Below are 7,917 nucleotides of genomic sequence, written 5' to 3'. Positions count from 1 at the left end.
ATTTCGGCGAGTTCTCACTACGCATTACGATACACGTAATAACACACACTTCAACTAAAAATGCCTAATTCGGTAAATGAATAAAATAAAAAAAGGACACAATTTACATAATAACTTAGTATATTTACTTCGCAATGCATGATGGGATACTCGTTTTGTTTTTGTATTTGTTAGGTAAGTTGGTATTCCACCGATCGCGTGGGAGTCGTTTCGTACTTTGAAACTGTGATTTACCAAACGATACATTGTAAAAGTTATTTATCCAACCACACTGCTGTTTACCAGGCCTAGAATAGGCGCATCGATGTTAGAGATTACACCAATTATATTTTAGCGTTAACCTCAGACCACTAGTAGTCTGAGCGTTAACAGGCAACATTTCAGGTTGAGACTTTTGGCTAACGATAAGTTAGTTTTTTTACTTCCTAATTCATCAAACTGGTGCTTGTACTAAATATCTCTATATATGTCTAGGCTAGGTTAGAACCAATAACAAAAACAAACCTAATATGTGTTTGATTTGATATTAAAACAGAACAAAACATCTGGATACTGTTTGTTTTTTTCTCTAGCACCCACGAAATGAAATGTTTTATCCCTAAATTGCACCGGAAAAGTAGCACGATATATTCATAAATTGAACTTGCAGGTTCACTTATATTCCCTTTTTTTGTTTAGTAATTGTATAACAATAATATACATCATACAGTAGGAACCAAGACTGTCATACCCAGTCCTGCTATGAGACATTTAGTTTGCGCTGAGCTACGCGGTGTACGGTGTGCTGCCGCCATGTTTCTGTTTGCCAGTGGTATCGGTCAGTCATGTGTTCACAAATTTACCATTGATATACAAATATTTTCTTCCATTTATACCAAAAGTAGTACTTTCCAGAATTTACCATTCTAACCTGATATATATTATTTTTCTGTAAATAGTTAAGTTGTGTAACTATATATGGCAATTCTCGATTCCCATTCCCAATCTAACCACGGTGTTTCCCTCGCTGTAATGACGTGGGAGGACTCCGGTGTAAATGTTGAGCCTATTAGTTCTTTTAACGAAGACTTGAACGTAATAAAATGTATAAGTAAGAGTTGCATCTACTCCTCATTAAGACACTCTGTTTTACTATTGACGTTGTTTTGATGGGTTATTGCATTATCATTTCAAGAATTGTATGATTATTCAGAATATGTAGCGTTTAAGTTAGACATTTGGAACTATATAAAGTTAATGTTGGGTCAGAGATTGAATCAATTAGGTTCAGCAAGAGCTTCTGAAAAGATAATATATCCATTGCTATATTCATTTCTGTTCTGATCTTCTTTGTTCTGTTCTGTTCCGTTCTTTTCTGTTCTGCTCTGTTCTCTGGCTTATCCTGGTATTTTTACCGGGGCGTTATGTCACGTGCGAGAACTAACTTTTCACTTAAACACGATAGAGTGTATTCATTTAGTCTAGAACGTATTCTCAACCTGAAAAGATAACTTCCATTAACGAGAAGTTTGAAAATCTTCTCACTTCTTACGCCCAAAGTCTTTCAGCGTCAAAAGTATAGTTTTGCAGAGAGATATTTATGGTGTTTTGTCAAGTATTAATGATCTTCACAAAATATTATTACGTTATTTTTGGATGAATTGTCGATTATATTTATTTATTTATTTATTTATATTATTAACTGTTTTCGGCATTAAAATTCAGTGTTGAATACATATCAATATGTTGTCCGATTATGAACTTTTGTGCAATAAACCTCTTTTCTGCAGAACATTTTTCACGTTAACTTTTTTTTTATATAAGATTAGTATTCGAAGGAAAAGTTCGATATTATCATGGTTGTATCAAATTCCACTACACTGGCGCCTTCACTTCAAGAACACAGAACAGTTGAAAAAAGCACAGTACACAACTTTTTGCTGGTTCCCGAAGTCCCTTGCGAACGGCGAGTAGGACGCAGGAAATTTCTCTGGGCCGGATTTCCGGTCCTGGATTCACGCGTGTAATACTGCAATAACGTGATGTCTAGCATTTACACCTATTTTTAGAGAAAGTGATAACAAAGAAAAGTGAGTTTTGTTTATATTCGCTGCAATGTATGAGAGCAAATAAGAACCCCTGTTCTATTATAGAACGAGTACTCCATATGATTGACACGCGGAGCTGACGTCAGGTAACCGAGGAAAACGAAACAAAGTTGGACATTTTACATGACGATTGCACATCGTAAAAAGACCTCTATAACTTATTTTGATAGTACTATGGGGTCACCCACTATGCGAGAGTTACAATTCTATAATGTAAAGACCAAATAAACTGGAAGGTACCGGTAATAGGAGAAGGAATTTATATCTTTTGTTTCAAGCCTTATCGCCATTGTCTATTTTTTCGTTTCAACCTGTCAACACTTCCGCTTATTTACTCAACAAAACGGGTTTGACTCACGATATTTTTGGGACTGACAAAAATCCCGAGAAACTAGGCAGCACTATACATGCGCAGAACGGATCACATGAAGTTATAGGTCATTGGCAAGGCTGCTACCGGAAACGAAATATTTCTTAGTCATTTTAGTCATCTTAGTCCCTGTAGTAAAATTGTTTTAGTTTGAAAACGAATGAAAAATATGTTCTGTTGTTTCCCAAAATATTTGAAAATTCGAAGCGGGATTTTTGCATCAGACGCTTTCAGATAAGCCCAACCGCTTCCATATGCGACGTTGAACTGTGATTTGTACACAATAGTTTCACCATTTTGTTTCCGGTCTATTCATGACAAATTGACTTTAAATACGCCGTGTGTGTGAAATGTGAAATTAAGACCTTGATATGACCATGGAAACTTGGTATTGAGTTAGAATATCTAACATGAACACTGCGAATATTTTGCAAGAATCTGTGATTTTGGTATCAACATGAAAGGTAGTAGGGGGGGAGAGTGAAGAGCTGTCGAATTATCTCCGTAAAAACTGCTTCTGAACTACTAGTAATCACATAATCGCAGTACGGGATTATTTATCAAGTAAATAAACGTAAAACGTAAAAACGCTGTGATAAGGGGTGGGTTAAAAAAAAAGCAAAAAAAAGATATATAGTACTGTAACAGTATAAAATAATAGAATTTTATTTGGAACGTACCAATGAAAGCTTGAGTAACGTCCAATAATAACAACAACAAAACATTCAGGACAAAAAAACTTACAGTACTAAAACATCAAGAATATAGAAAATATATTTTGCAAAAAATGCTAATAAATAAAGAATCAATACTTGAAATAATAATTAGAAATAATAAACATCCATGCTACAAGCTTCCAACTTTGGGGCATAGATGTATAGAGATGCAAGGAATTTGGATCTTTATCTTCTTTGATTTGACAGTTATTACAATATAACATGTAATGTATCTCATCTCACTTCATTGCATTCATAGAGATTACAGCCTGGTGTCTTTCAAAATGTCTTTATGTCTACCGAATTCAATGGAAAGAGAATGTGCAGAAGTTCTAAATTCAGTATAAGCTATTCTATGATTTTTATTTTTTTCTAAATAATGTACAACACCTAAAAGTCAAGCTTACAATCACTAGTACTTTTTGGATAACGATAAGCCATGGGTCATGCACAACAGTTTTGGATTCTTCATAGGCTGCATCAATGATAGAATTGTATTTTTTAACATGAAACACAATTATTAAATATAAGTGGATATTGACCTAATTCACCTCTACGTGGGTCATTAAATGCTTTCCTGTGCACACCCAATACTCTTTTTACACAAAAAGATTATTTATTTTACACAATTTCTCTCTAGTTATTCCAAATACATCTCTGTAATTTCGTTCATTTGTTCCAGATTACATGATATATGAGGGCGCAATACAGTAGCGCCCTCTTCGTTGAATAAAATGGTTGTATTTTCACAACACAAGATAACAACGATATTCGCATTAAATGAACTGAGTGATCAACAACAAAAAATAGTATGGTGAACCAGCTAATAATTAGTGAGCATGTATTCTAAATACCTCCTAAAATATGCGATTTTTTGGTGATATATGCTGTGTGATCATAGGTTCAACGTACAGATTTGTGAATCAAAGAATCTATGGCCTATGTCGAGGGATGTGATCCCAACGAGCAGCGGCGACTGACACATTCATGGCGAGTCCATGATTTCCAGGGGATTGAGGACGCCACGACATGTAACTTGACACTAAACCCAATAGCATAAGATGTAGGCGATTATTTTCCAAGCAGTGCACAGTTGTTTAATTACTTATAAAATTGTGTTTAGAAGATTCAACTAAATATTCTACGGGAAAGACTACATCCGGGTCTCTCCGACGTTGAACGTTACACGTGCCGTAGCTTGCAATTGAGATGATGTAGAGAATTTCATCAACATTTTCGTTACTTTCAAATTCATGTAAATTATATTGCACAAAAATTGCTATAAGTAAATTCTGGAGTCAATATTGTCGCATCTTTGTCGAAAAAAAGACACGGTTCAAAGTCAAAATTTCATCTAAATTTTAAGGTGAAACTATTTCTACAGACAAACTGTAATAGTTTTATGTTGACATTGTCATGCTCTAGTGGGAAACCCCCGGTCATGCGAACACGACATTATGAAAAAGAAAATAAACTGACTGAACTTTAAGGGCGACAGTCGTTAACTTTGAGGGCGACACTTGTGTTGATAAACATTGATTTCCCACAATTCAATGTGTTCTTCTGAATGGAAATCACATGTATAGGTTTGACCTGGGCGCGAGTTGCACTAATAGATGATTTTCCGTTCAACTGCGAGATCTCGCGAGATGCATCAAAGACGCGCGTCGAACGTCTGCAGCAAAAATCGAACGATTTGATTTTGAACTCGAATTTCTTTATTTCGTAGCTCACATCGACCGGCCGATTTTCGACAAAGGAATATCGCTTTCGAATACCCTCACTTAAACGAAATTACCTATCATCAAATGTGTACAGCACATTATTAAGCATGGAAATATCCCCCAAATACCTTCGCGTTTGTCGAATCCCACGCGATGTTTGACGCCACTACGACGCTATGACCTTTGTTTGTCCTGTTTTTACATTCGATTTCACGCATAACACGTGATTCTCGCAGTGAACGGAAAATGGTCTATTACCGCCAGTCACTCCTTCCATACCTTCCAATCACCTAAAAATACCTAATTAAAGCTTGTTAACGTCTCATTTTGTACTCGTTGATTTGCGAAAGTCACCATCTTTGTTTATATGATATCCATATATCTCGCGCGTTCTATGTATTCGTTTGTGGTCAGGTTCACAACAAAAGCGGTGTGGCTTTGTGCGTGTATCTGTTAGTAAATGAAAACACGTAACATCTAATTTTATACACCAATTATCGCCACGCACACAGTTATTAATCGGAGAACAAAGCCACGGTCAATTTCAAGTAGGAGTATTCGTGGCAAAACTAGATGACTAGATGGCTAGACTAGATGGAATGCTAAAAGTATTACAATGGAATTAGGTTTTATTTAATATTATATTATACCAGTATATTGATGGCGTTAATCCATTGATTTGATTGGTCCAAACACAAAATTTGCATATGCAATCCATGGCTAAACCAAGTGGCCCTGGAACATGAATTGACTACAGGTTGAATACGGAAATACATAAAACCAGTATTATTTGATTTTTAGAGAAATATAGTGGTCGAATTTTAGAAGAATATTAAAAAAAATACTGAATTAAAAACATCTGAAAAGTTATATAACTATAATATTGCTTTTTGTTAATGGTGGGATCCAAGTTGTGAGCGTCGGTCGTTGGGTGATTGTCGTTCGCCACACAAACCTAAACCACCGTCCCTTAACACCGTGAGGTGGCTACATGAACGCCAGAACGCTATGTTCTCAGTGTTGTTACTTTGAGATGGATTGCGAACTTCCAACAAAGAAAACATGATCTTTAAGTACAAGATATAATTGAGGGATTTAATGACATAAAAATGAAAAAAAAAACCTATGAGTCACAGGCAAAAATGTATGCCACCGGTCCGGCAGCGGCAGCTGACAAAATTGCAGTGCACCCGGGTAATTGCCATCTGTTTCAAAAAACACGGGACAACGCAGGATTCGACGACGATATATGGTATTGTAATTCTTCACTATGGGTAAATAAATTACAGGAGATGATGAAGGTAATTTCGAAAGCTACAGATTTGTGCCGAGTGTACACCAACCACTGTATTACTAGAGCGACGGCGTGCAAAGTCTTTCGGCCGGAGTTGAGACAAGGCATATCATGTACGTGTCACAAAAACGATGCGAAAATCCGATCTTACACCATCAAACTTACCCCAGAACAACGACAAAACTTGTCAGTCATACTGTCACAAAACTTTGGTGAGACCAAAGGTATCCAGGTCAGATGTTGGAATTGAGGTCGCTGTGCCGGTCGCCGTAATACACCGCGTCCCGCCGCGTACCGCTGAACGTCAAATATCCACAGTTACAAGTAGTATGATGAGTCACAAAACCGGTTTATTTCACAAATGTACTTTCAATGGGCAAATTACAGTCCAAATTGTACACAAACCGGAATGAAAACGTGGAAAATCCGTTGTTTAAATGATCCAAACTGTACACGACCCTGTATTTCAAATCGCGTTGCGCGCCAGTAAAAGGTCAGAAAGGTCATCCTTTGTTATGCTAATTTGTGTGTTTACGCTGCTCTATTCAACGTGGATGTTTTTTTTTATGTGGAATAAAAATTAGTTTGTATTCGATTTGAACTGTGTTGCGCATGTAATTTTTTTATGCATTCAGCATACAACTACATACTATTCTTATAAATATTCATGTTCAAGGGCCATAATCATGATCTTGTAGGAGATGAAAGTAAACTCTTTTTTTACAAGTTTTATCGAATTGTCAATATACTGGTATAATATAATAGCAATAACCCCCGCCGAAGTTGGGTATACCACTTGATATTGCACAATTCACTCCATATATGCACTCGCCTGCGGCTCGTGCATACATGTCGTGAATTGTGCAATATCTCGTGGTATACCCGCCTTCGGCGGGGGTTATTGCTTAAATATTTCACCGTACTAGTATTTTTGCGTGCGACAATAAAACATCAAAACCCATCGGACGGCATATGCTAAACAAGCTTTATATGAAATTAATGCGATCCGGACTGTATACCGATACTAGTAATCACATTTATGATCAATAATATATTTGTACAGATTGTACTTTTTGATGGATCGTATTGCTTCGTGTGGTTGACTTTATGTTGCGGTCGGAAAAAGATCATTTGATGAAAACAACATGTGACATGCCTTGTATTGAATGTCATATCACTCTCTCGTCACTTTCTCCAGAAAAGACGGCACCACGACAGAAAATGTATTTGTGCTGTTGTTACGGTGTTGTTATACGGACGACTTGATAGCGTGTTCATCTCTGATACAATCTACAAAAAAAAACCTTCCCAATAAATACATTTGCTTTCAACTGTTACAACTCGTTAGCGACCGGAGATCGGAATTCTCAAACACGAATTACACTGTAATATATAGAAAGTGGAACGTATCGACCGATGAATCAAGTTAGTGAGTCTACATGGATGTTCGTGATTTGTAAACAGATATCAAATTGTGTTATAAAATTGAAAATAAGACTGTACGTTAATATTTAAGTGAGGTGAACCATAAGAGTTAAGTACATGTATATTGTTTCGTTCTGGTTTTATTCTCATGATACTTCATCAATAATGCTGTTGTTCCGGGCTAAATCATAAGCCTGAGTCGTACGGACATTCATGGAAGCGGGTCACAGTAGTAGTGGCACAACCCAATTGTAAACTGAGAACAGACTTCTCAAGGTAGAGTGAACCAAGTGAGTATTGG

Source organism: Saccoglossus kowalevskii, chromosome 1 (genome assembly GCF_978046115.1).
Source record: "Saccoglossus kowalevskii chromosome 1, keSacKowa6.1, whole genome shotgun sequence".
NCBI classification, from domain to species: Eukaryota; Metazoa; Hemichordata; class Enteropneusta; family Harrimaniidae; genus Saccoglossus; species Saccoglossus kowalevskii.
The sequence above is the reverse complement of the archived record's forward strand: the minus strand, read 5'-3'. Positions refer to the sequence as shown.